Source organism: Lycium barbarum, chromosome 6 (assembly GCF_019175385.1).
Source record: "Lycium barbarum isolate Lr01 chromosome 6, ASM1917538v2, whole genome shotgun sequence".
Taxonomy (NCBI): Eukaryota; Viridiplantae; Streptophyta; class Magnoliopsida; order Solanales; family Solanaceae; genus Lycium; species Lycium barbarum.
Window position 1 is genome coordinate 34,498,663 of NC_083342.1, and position 11,358 is coordinate 34,510,020.

An 11,358-nucleotide genomic window follows, 5' to 3' on the forward strand; every position below is an offset into this window, starting at 1 on the left:
AGAAACCAATTTCGGGTCAATCCGACTTTGTATAAGAAAGTTATGAGCGTTTGAAGTACAGAACCTTCTACGAGCGTTTCAGAAGCTATTTTTGGAAAATCGAGGCAACAATCATATCAAGTACCTTTCGGATGTCGTTATGGATCAAATCAGATAGAGCTTTTAGAACCATATGTACGTGAAAGTTACGGACATTTTTACCACAGAACTTTTACGACATTTCAAAGCAAATCCTAGATCTTTTACGAAAGTTAGGGACATTAAAACTTACAGAACTCTTTTAGAAACATAATTCTTTATGCTTATCTCGTTATCCAATCATATATTAAGCTCGATCATATCAGACATACTTATATCTGAAGTGAATCAGAATCATAGACAACCTCGGAAACATATCGAACAGAGTCTCGGAATCACGGATACATATCAAAACCATGTGAAGTAGGTTATTCATTTAGTAATCATACAATAGACTCAACCATACGAAACATGCTCATGACAAAAGAGAATAGGCATCATAACCAAACTCAGAATCAAAGAGTAGAGTTACCCCGAGGGGCGTGTCATGTCATACCTTACTTAGCTCTAGGACATGTCAAAAGAAAGAAGGGGTAAGCCTTACATACCTGCTCCACGTCCTATTAGCTACGCTTATTTGTCCAAACTTGCTAATCTACATTCAAGAGAATTGACATAATCATTAGATTCATCGACATATACTTGTCTTAGTCTTTCAAATGAATTCACTTATATTCTACCGAAATTTCGCCAGCATCTCCCCTGTAAATACAACATCCCCAAGAATCTAGCTCGGCCAATTTAACACAACAAACCCGAGAATTCAACTCGGCCAAATTATCAACAATAATACCAACGATCATATCTCCAACTTCAACAATTGTTTCAAAATACATTCTAACATTAACAATTCTTTCTATACAATCCGACGGCATTCCATTTTTATTCAACTCAATCACATATACTTAAGCTAACACCAATGATCCCACATTCAAGTATTTATCCGAAATCATTCTAACATGATTCAAGAACACTTTAAACAATTCACACAATATTCAAACAACCCAATTAACATACTACTCCACCCGAAACCTTCCAAATTCCACAAGAACACAAACAACACATTTCGTTTCTTCCAAATTCATAAACTACATCAACAATCTATACATTAGCAATATCATTCATCTTATAATCATAAGAAACCATACTAATATCACATTAACTTCTTCCATAATCCACAAACGATTACAACTTCATTTCAAACCATTAAATTCTCATTTTACATCATGGAATCCACAACTATAACAATCAAAATACTAAATAAAATCAACTCATCATATCTACACAACCCTACTATCTATACGGCCACAACCACCATACTCATGTTTCATGAATTTCATCCATTTCTACCTTCTACAATATTCACAAATCATCCATAAAACATGTAAGACAAGGTTGAACACATACCTTTTTCCCCTTATCCCTTCACTCGGCTAGGGGCATGTATTGCACAAATAAATGATTTAATTGCTCCAACAACTCCTTCATGTTAATATGGACCTTAAAATTAGTTGGAATACTAGAAGAAAATAATTTTTCTTCATCAATTTTCCATGGCTCAATTTTAGGAGTCATGGCCGAATGCCTTGCTCTTTCTTTCTTCTTCTTCTTATTTTTTTCCTTCTCTCCAAAGTTCTAGAGTTTTTGTGGGGAAATATGACTAATATGTCATATATATACATACATATAATTTATCCATGTGGGCCAAGCCCACCTTGACTTGGACGGCCACATGGCCAAGTTGGACTATTCAAGAATTTTCTTGAATTGTTGGTGAAATTCCCATATTGCCCCTAGCCTTCCACAATTTTTTTTTTCCATGAGCCATTTTGCAAATTTCCCTTTTTGCCCTTAGCCTTTCTCAATATTTCCATACTAATAATATTCATAAATAATATTCATAACAACTTGTACATTAAAATAATTTTTAAAAATGGTCTTACCTTAACTTGCCACGACTATCTCGAAATATCTGAACGTACAAAATACGGGCTATAACACATGTGATCAGTCTGGTTCTCTATGAGAAATGTTTTTATGAGAAGGCTAATCGTGCATCATATCCTCCTAAAGAGGCAATCAGATGTGCAGGTTATCCTTATGATGCACAGGTTATCCTTATCTTAGAACATGGGATAAGAACCTTGATAAGGAGTACATAAATTCGATCATAAAGGGAAAAGAGTGATGCACGGGGAATATTTATAAATATGAACCAGCCGTAGTGTCAGAAAGGAAGATGAAGATGAAGACGAAAGAAGAAAGGAGAGAGTGTACTTTGTAAGGATTTTATGATATGAACAAGAAGCGGCAGAACACTGGAAGAACTATGATGCATAGCTATGATACAAACAAGTAGTTAAGGAGAATTATGGGACAAATGAGCTAAGCGAATGAAAGGACGAGTCATGGGAATGGATGGTGTGGAATATCAACTTTTAATGGTATAGTATAGGTGTAAATCAGAATTAGGGACCCAGAGCAAGAAGAATTTCAAGGATGCTAAGAAGATAGTCGTGGAGAAAGATGAGGGTTAAAGGAGCGGCCTAATGAACTCTGTTGTTCCCATCAATTCATTAGCCCAGGGAACTACCAGCCATGAAAGGTAGAAGTGAAAAGACAATAAATAAGGTATCTAAATTGGATCTAATATGTATGAGTATTTCGATATAAAGACCACAACTAGCAGAAAGGAAGACAAGTCAAACCATGTGATGAAGAAACTCCAGTATTATAAGGAACAGAGGGATTGAAGGATCGTTACGGTCGGCCAGATGATTGTTAAAGATGATTAATATTCAAAGGTTACTGGTGTATAAGAACATCCTTAAAAAGGGTGGGGGGGGGGGGGGGGGAACAGATTCTATTTTGAAGTAAATTATGACCTTTCCAAAGTCTCACAAGAAGAAATGTACTAGCTTAAGGAAGCCAAGTTTGAGAGGTATCAATATATCAAGAATGTATCAGGAGAAAGCAGGAACAGGCTGAAAATAGGTATAGTATGGAACGCGTATGGGAAAGAAAGCATGACACGAAAATAAGGGGATTAACGAGTCAAAAAAAATGATCTTCTTTGATATGAGATATGATGTTTCTAGACCATGGGTTGAAATCGCTCGTACGGGGAATTATGATCATATTCAGGTATGCTGTAACGTACCCCGAAGGGTAACAAAGCGAATAAAAAAGGTTTGCAAGCTACCAAGAATAAATGAAAATTTTAACAAAAAGGATAATAATAGGTAGTTCGGCAATCTCCAAAGAGAAGGAAGGCGGTGTGCGTATGGATAGAAAGATAGCAGTACTGCCAGGGATTAGAAAGTATTTCAAAGTCGCCGACTATGCTGAATGTAAGAACATGTGCTATAGAGCTATGTGTACGATCGTCGTGATGAAATGGCCAATAAGAGTGGTGTAAGAATAACGACAGGGAGTCGAGAGGGACAAAGAAGGATAGAATAAAGGGAGCTATAATAAAGTAAGGGTTTACCTCAGACCTATGCTTATAGGATTACCTTGTAAGATTTGAGGGGGGGGCAATTGGAGGAAAAGTTCTAATACGAATTTAAGGATATTCTGAGTTGTAAAATTAGCTTAAGCCTTGATTATTATATTATGAGGGTAACCTTAGCACAAGGAAGATAATGATGACAAGGAAGTACTGCATATATACAAATATATTCGTACATAGGGAACGGTGTGAGTTGTCAATATGGATTAATTACGAAAAAAGGTCTAGATGGATAGTTTGGGGTTAGTGACCATCAAAAGTATGGATTCATTGGCAGTAAGATGCTATTGAAAATTATTTAGACGCTATCGTAGGTAGGACTATGATGAGATTGTAAGGAATCAAGGAGTTTGACCAATAAATTACAAGGAAATAATGTGGTCCGTACACAAGGTTGACGAGTACAAGAAGGAATAGACCAAGATAGCCCTAAGGAAGTAAGCAAGGAAAGGTGTCATAGCTGAACGAAGAATTTGTCTATTAGTAGAGGGATAAGGAACAAATAAAGCAGGTATGGTAATTAATAGTTGGAGTCGGCGAGTAGCCGTAGAAATTGTGAATCAAGACCACATTAATGGGAATAGAACGGTATGTGAATGTTAGCCGATTATATTATAAAGATATGGCGATTAGGATCTAAGAGAAGAACAACAACTTCAAGAAATCATCAAGAAATCAACGAAAAATGTCGTGGGTTTCTAGACTATAACATTCGAGGGCGAATGTTTTAAGGGGGAAGGATGTTACAACACGTAGTTTTGTTTGTTGAAATTTACAAGTGTTGGTTGTCTTAATTATGGGCTCTGGTGTTGCCTTCAAGGATATATATATTTGTATGTGTTTATCTTAAGGTTTTGAAGGTCTAGCTCATACAATAAGCTGGGGAGGATTGGAGAGCATGTGAATTATGGAAATTGAGCCTGTTGGAATATTGGAGACGAAGGGCAACTTTTGTCCAATTTGAAGGAAGAATATATTTTAGTATATGAGGAGTTTTGAGGAAATGTAAAAGCCTAAAGTGAAGTTAATGAAGTTTAGTTTCCAACGCAACAAACCGCTCATAGATACGGCATCGGAGTAAGGAGATATGGGCATTGCAAGTCAGGCTGGCAAGTTATAAATTTGGTCTGCGCGAATGTGCCACCACTAGGTGCGAACGAGCAGAAGGAGGGCAGCCAACTCAGCCCAAACGCGCCACCTCTAGGTTAGTGCAACCCGACTCTAGAATGCTATAAAAAGGGGTTTACCCCCTTATTTCCTTCAAACCACCCCTGAAAATCATCCCAAAAATTCTTGAATTTCCTCCAACTTCCACACATTAAATTTTCACACAAATTAAGTATAATCCCCGGATTTTGGTTCGGACAACATATAGTTGCGGTTATAAAATCATATTGCGGCGAGTCTTTTCTTGAACTAAAAGTTGAAAGTGAAGACAGTGCGGTTCTAGCGGAAGTAAGGTATGAATCTTCCTTTACTGATATTGATTTAGGTTTATTTATGGAGATGAAGTTCTTAAATTGTCGTACAACGAGTTGGTTAGTTGAGAAATTTGGAATACAACATGAGGGATGTTTTATGGAGCATATTGGTATTGATAATGTTGTTGCTAATATTGGTATTGTTGTTGTTGTTGTTGGTTGTTGGATTCATATTTCGGACTAGGCATATAAACAACGGAGATGCTGGCCGATTTTCGGTAGGATATGGAGTGGTTGTATTTGGAAGTCTAGTACAATTATATGACAATAAGTCTAACGATAGTATGAATTCTCTCGAATGTAGATTTACAACTCGGGATGATAAACGTTGAATCGCTAAGGAGATCGAAAGGTATGTTAAGGCTAGTCCCTTTCTTTCCAAAGGCATTATTCATTTCTTATGATACCATATATGTTTTCCATAACGTCCCTATGTCCCAAAAGCTAGAACTTCATAATTCTCAAGGATTTTATGATGCTAAAGATGAAGTATGTTTATGATGATGATGATTCTATTTCTAGAAATTCCAAAGCATATGAATTGATGCCATTATGAGACTATGGAGCTTATTTCATGATTTCTTTGATGTCATTCATTGTTGTTGATCTCACCTTATAATAAGTGTTCCTTTAAGGTGAGATAAAGCGATGATGATTATTCCATAATATGAATTGGAGGTTACTGACCTTATGTCACTCCGATAAAGTGACAACTTTTATTTGGGATCTCATGCATGCTACTTATAATTTACATGTGTATGTATATATATATATATATATGGGATATGGGGACAGGTGAGGCGTTATATACGAATAACCACCTGATCAGTTGGTATACTATGATATCGTCTCGGGCACGGGCCCGGACGTGGGATATATGGTTATGGATCGGGCTGCACAGTCACGACCCGACTAGGGGGCCATGACGGGTACCCGGAGTTGACTACCGAGCAACACACTTCCTCCTAGCTAACATACCATCTTAAACATACATAATTTTCAAAGTAAACCTACTATGAAATGATCACCAACATCTCCCAAGTTAAACGTATAGACATTCATAGGCCCATAAGTGTCACGACCCAACCCCGTAGGCCGTGACTAGTGCCCGATCTGGGCACCCGAACCCATCTATTAAATATTATCTCAAATTCTATCAACTCATTCTAGTATATGGCGGAAGCCGACAAGGCTTTATTTCAAATTTAGGTAATTTCCAGAAAAATTTCGGCAGAGTTTCCTTTGTTTTACGGACTATCCAATATACCCTGCACGCAGAAAATACCAACGAAAGCCACACAGGGCTAACCAAGCAATATATAAACATATGCGGACCGGCCGCCTCGGCGTATAGGGTCGCCCAAACAACATATGCGGACCGGCCGCCTCGGCGTATGGGATCGCCCAAACGACATGTACATACATTCATACAGAAAGACCCTAACCCACAAACATGTCCACAGACCTCTAAACAGACCGACAGAATCATATGATGGGACAGGGCCCCGCCGTACCCATGAACGAATATATACAAATGCACTAATAAATATATATACCAAAAGTATAAGCTCCGGAAAGAGGGGAGCACGCCGAATAGCAGAAAGGGTATCCTAAACAGGTGGATCACCAGGCTGTGCGTCTGTACCTGCGGGCATGAAACGCAGCCCCCGGAGAAGGGGGTCAGTACGAAATATGTACTGAGTATGCAAAGCAGAAGGTACAGAAATAAATCTGAATAATAATCGAATCAGATATATAGAAAATAATACATATCAAAATGTTTATTCCCAAAGTATAAATTATGCATAGGGCACTGGAAAATGTGGTCGCCCGCCTGTCGATGGCGCCACAACACAGCATAACACCAGAAAGTTTCAAATCTCCGAATCCCCGTCACACATCACAACACAGCATAACGCCAAACACAGCATAACGCCAAACATAGGTGGAACCCGGCCCTCGAGCAAGGAGCACGGTGAACCATAAACACAGCATAACACCGGAATATATCAAAAAGCGCACGACAACAGAACCGGCCCGGGAACCGGCGAACGATATCATAGTAGGCACGAGCGGAGTAGTGAGGAATCATATGCATAAAATCATTATTATAAATCCGAAGGATAAGTAAAATAGTCATATTTGAAATCGGAATAATAATTATCACTTTTTGATTCAAAGTTGTCGAATTTACATAAAGGGCGTCGCGGGACCCACGGACGAGTATAGACCCGAACTGAGTCCGCCTATGAAAAACATACCCATTATACATCAAGCAAACTCCTATAAAAATTATTGGAGCGATCCGAGCCTCTATGCGAAAAATATGGCATTCAGAGATTACAAAATTCCTTAAAGCGAACATTTTCTATGCGAATTTCGGAAAGCGATTACTTCAAATACATCATGGTTCATATTTCATAAAAACATACATAAGAGTGCCAAAGAATATATATATATGGATCATAACATGCTCGGATCTCGAATTTGGAATTCCCTTAAAGCTCCAATCTAGCCTATGTGAAACTAAGGCATGCCAAAAGAAGGAAGGTTGCTTTACATACCTCAAACGCTCTCCAATATGATCCAACTCAAGCTAAGTCCAAACTATGATTCGGGCTGCCCAAGGTCTACAAACAAGCCATAAAATGCCAAACATTAGCTAAAGACTTTTTGGGCATTAAATTCCAATTTCGCCCTTAATTCTACAGAAATCCGGGCAGCATTTCCCCTGTAAATAGGCTACCCCGAGAATTTAACTCGCTCAAAATCAACAACAACAACCACAATAACCAACCTAGTAACATTGACAACCAATCCGAAAAGCAAAATAATAATGGTAGCTCTCTTTTACGCCATTTGACAACTTCCCAATTATTCAATTCCATGGCTTACTTTAAAGCCACAATATCGTTCGTACATTTGATTATTAACCCAAACCCATACTAACAACATTCAAGGGCATTCTAAGCAATTCATACCACATTTCCAACAACCCGATTTTTTTTTTTCCAAGCTGGCCGAAAACAGCCCCAACCGAGACAGCCCTTTAAAAAAAAAATTTCTTCATTTCCAAATCATGGTTTGTATCCTCAAATTACATTCTAACAATGCTATCTCATCAATATACCAATTACAATAAATATACAATAACCTCCAAAAACAGTCCGCACATTAACAACATCATTTTGAGTCAACAAACATTCATTTCCAACATAAGATTCATAGCGACGGCGATTAAAACATTAAGCGACGTTCATTCGTTCATCGTCATATAATGTGACCCATTTCAATCAACACTATATATACACATATATGGAGGATTCTCAATTGTTCTTCACCTTACAATGATCCCAATCAACTAACTAAACATTAATTCATAATTTCAATCACAACACAACAACACCCATCACACGACCCACTCCCAATCATACTATATTTCATGATTTCCAACCACTATAAGATACTACAACATGAATATAACCTTCATAACACAAAAACATAATGAATGCTTACCTTCCTTCTTCACTTCCTTCAATAGTTAGGGTTTGCAATTGGGCACAACTAGTGGTTGGATGACCCAAACAACTCTTCCACGTTACTTAGGGACTTCTAAATAGTTGATTTATACCAAGGAAATAATTTTGGGGTGGCTTGATTTGGATTTGGTTTTTCTTGGTTTGTAGCCGAGAGGGGTGTTGAAGGTGGTCTTCAACTCCTTGATTTTTTTTTCTAAGTCTTGCAATGGGGAAAAGATGACTACTTGGTCATACTTTAGGCTCATATAGTTGTTGTCCAAGTGTCCTTGGCCCACACATGGAGTGGACCAATTAAAATTGGCCACATAATGTGTGGGACCAATTCCCATTTACATGGCCACCAAGGAATTTATTTTTTATTTTTTATTTTTTTGCACAACATTTTAATTCCAATTTATGAATTGTGGTCCCAAATTTTTCCTAAGTGTTCAATGCCAACAATTCCATATATAACTTATGCCTCGAAATAAAATCAAAGGTCAAAAGTCCCGACTTCGAATCCCGGAATAGTCTTGGCTCTAAATTATCATAATTAATCCGGGTTGTCCCAATGTATAAAAATACGGGGCGTAACAATAAGGCTACATAAATGATATACAGAATATACACTGATAAGATTGCATAGCTTCTACTACCCACACATATGTATCTACGAGCCTCTAACTGGAGTACTGAACATAAGGACGAGACAGGACCCCGCCATGCCCTCAATATGTACACAAAAGAATATACCCAAAATCTGCAACTCTGGAGTAGTGGAGTGCTCCTGTATATATATATATATATGCTGAATAGGCTCCTAGGAATCCGTTCTGTCTGTCTGTATACCGGTGGGCATGAACACAGCGTCCAAAAAGAAGAAGGATATAAGTACGAACAATGTACTGAGTATGTAATGTTATATCCCGCATTCTGTACATTCGGATATTTCAAGATAATTATGAGAAGTTAAGGGCAAGGCTATATTTTTGATCTTGTTTAGCACACAAGTTGTTTGCGAAAGTTATTGATGTGGAAATATTAAGAGAGGTTAGGGGTAACAAGGGAAATTCACAAGGTGGTTCATGGTAATATTGGGGATGGCTAAGGGCAAATTTGGAAATTGGAAAAATAATTTTTCATGAATTCCAAAACAAAAAAAAAATTGGTCTTAAAGCAAAAAAAAAAAAAGCCAAGTGGACCGTCCAAGTATGGTGTGGGCCAAGGCCCACATGGATGCATTATATAATTAGAAAGAAGATGACTAATCCATCATATTTATCATCTTCATCAATTAAGAAGCTTGTAGAAGAAACTTGAAAAAAAAAGGGGAGAAGGCATTCGGCCAAAGGCCTAGCCGAACAAGGGGCAAGAAAAATTGATCAAAAAATATTTTCTTCTAGAAATTCAAGTAATTGGAAGGTCCCTAGCAAAGTGAAGTAGTCATTGGAGCAAGTAAAACATCTATTCTTGCAAGCTACAAACCCTAGCCAAGTGAGAAGTTAAGGGAAAAAGGTAAGGTTTAATCCTCTTTTCATGTGTTAAGGATGGTTTGTACATGTTGTAGTATGTAGAAATGGATGGAATTTAGGAAAATATGGATGTTGTGTTGTGGCCGTGCATGTCTAGGTGTTGTGTAGAAGTGACGAATTAATTTTACTTAGTATTTTGGTTGTTGTTGTCATGAATTCTATGATAAAAATGAGAGTCTAATGATTCAAGTTGAAGTTGAAATTGTTGTGGGCTGTTTTAGAAGCCAATAAGATTTGAATGTAGCTTCTTGTATTTTTGGAAAATAATGTTGTTAGTGTGTGAATTGTTGGTGTAGTTCATGAATTTGAAAGGAGGAAATGTGTTGTTATTGTCCTTGTTGCATTTGGAAGGTTTCGGGTGGAGTGGCATATTGGTTAGATTCTTTTGAATATTGTGCGGAGTGTTTGAAGTTCCCTTGAATATTGTTTGAATGGTTTCGGATTAGTACTTGAATATGTGGGCAATTAGGAATTGAACATAAATGAAACGCCGTCGAAGTTTGTAGAAAGAAGTTGCTAATGTTAGTATGCGTTTTGAATTGATTGTGGATATTGTTAGAATAACTGTTGGTATTGTTGTTGATAATTTGGCCGAGTTAAATTCTCGGATTTGTTGTTGATGATTGGCCGAGTTGGATTCTCGGGGATAGTTGTATTTACAAGGGAAATGCTGCCAAAATTTCTGCAAGTGTTGGTTGAAGATTGAACTTCTAAGTATCTATAGCTAATGTTTGGTATACACTAATATTGTTGTAGATCTTGCGAAGCCAAAGACTTAAGTTCGGATTAGCGTATGAAGCGGGCAAGGTATGTAAGGCTTACCCTTTCTTTCTTTTGGCATGTCCTAGAACTAAGTAAGGTATGATACCTATCTTGGGGTAACTCTATTCTTGATTCCGAGGTTGTTAATGATTCTTTTTCACTTCTTGATGTGAGTATACTTAGTATAGTCGAGCTTATCGTACGATTGAATAACAAGCAAAGCATAAAGAGTTCCTGTTTTCTTTTAAAGAGTTCTGTAAGTAGTATTGTCCCTAACTTTCGTGGATGGTCTCAGATTGTTTTGGAAATGCTCGTAGAGGCTTCCATAATGAATAACGTTCCTAACTTTCATATGCTAACTCAGATTGTTTTGGAAACGTTCATGGAGGTTTCTATAATGAATAATGTCCATAACCTTCTTGTGCTAATGCGGATTGACTCGAAATGTGTTCATGATCCTCCAAGTGTCGATTAGT

The 11,358-nt window shown here is 37.5% G+C and overlaps 1 long non-coding RNA gene across 1 annotated transcript; it reads right to left on the minus strand.

Moving 5' to 3' along the window:
- Positions 1–6,662: 6,662 nt before the first annotated feature.
- Positions 6,663–9,182, minus strand: LOC132599675 (uncharacterized). Its single transcript, XR_009566936.1, has 3 exons — positions 8,587–9,182; positions 7,635–7,700; positions 6,663–6,715 (listed from the first exon to the last, which is right to left on the minus strand). It is a non-coding gene; the product is annotated as an uncharacterized LOC132599675 (long non-coding RNA).
- Between the last annotated feature and the right edge of the window lie 2,176 nt (positions 9,183–11,358).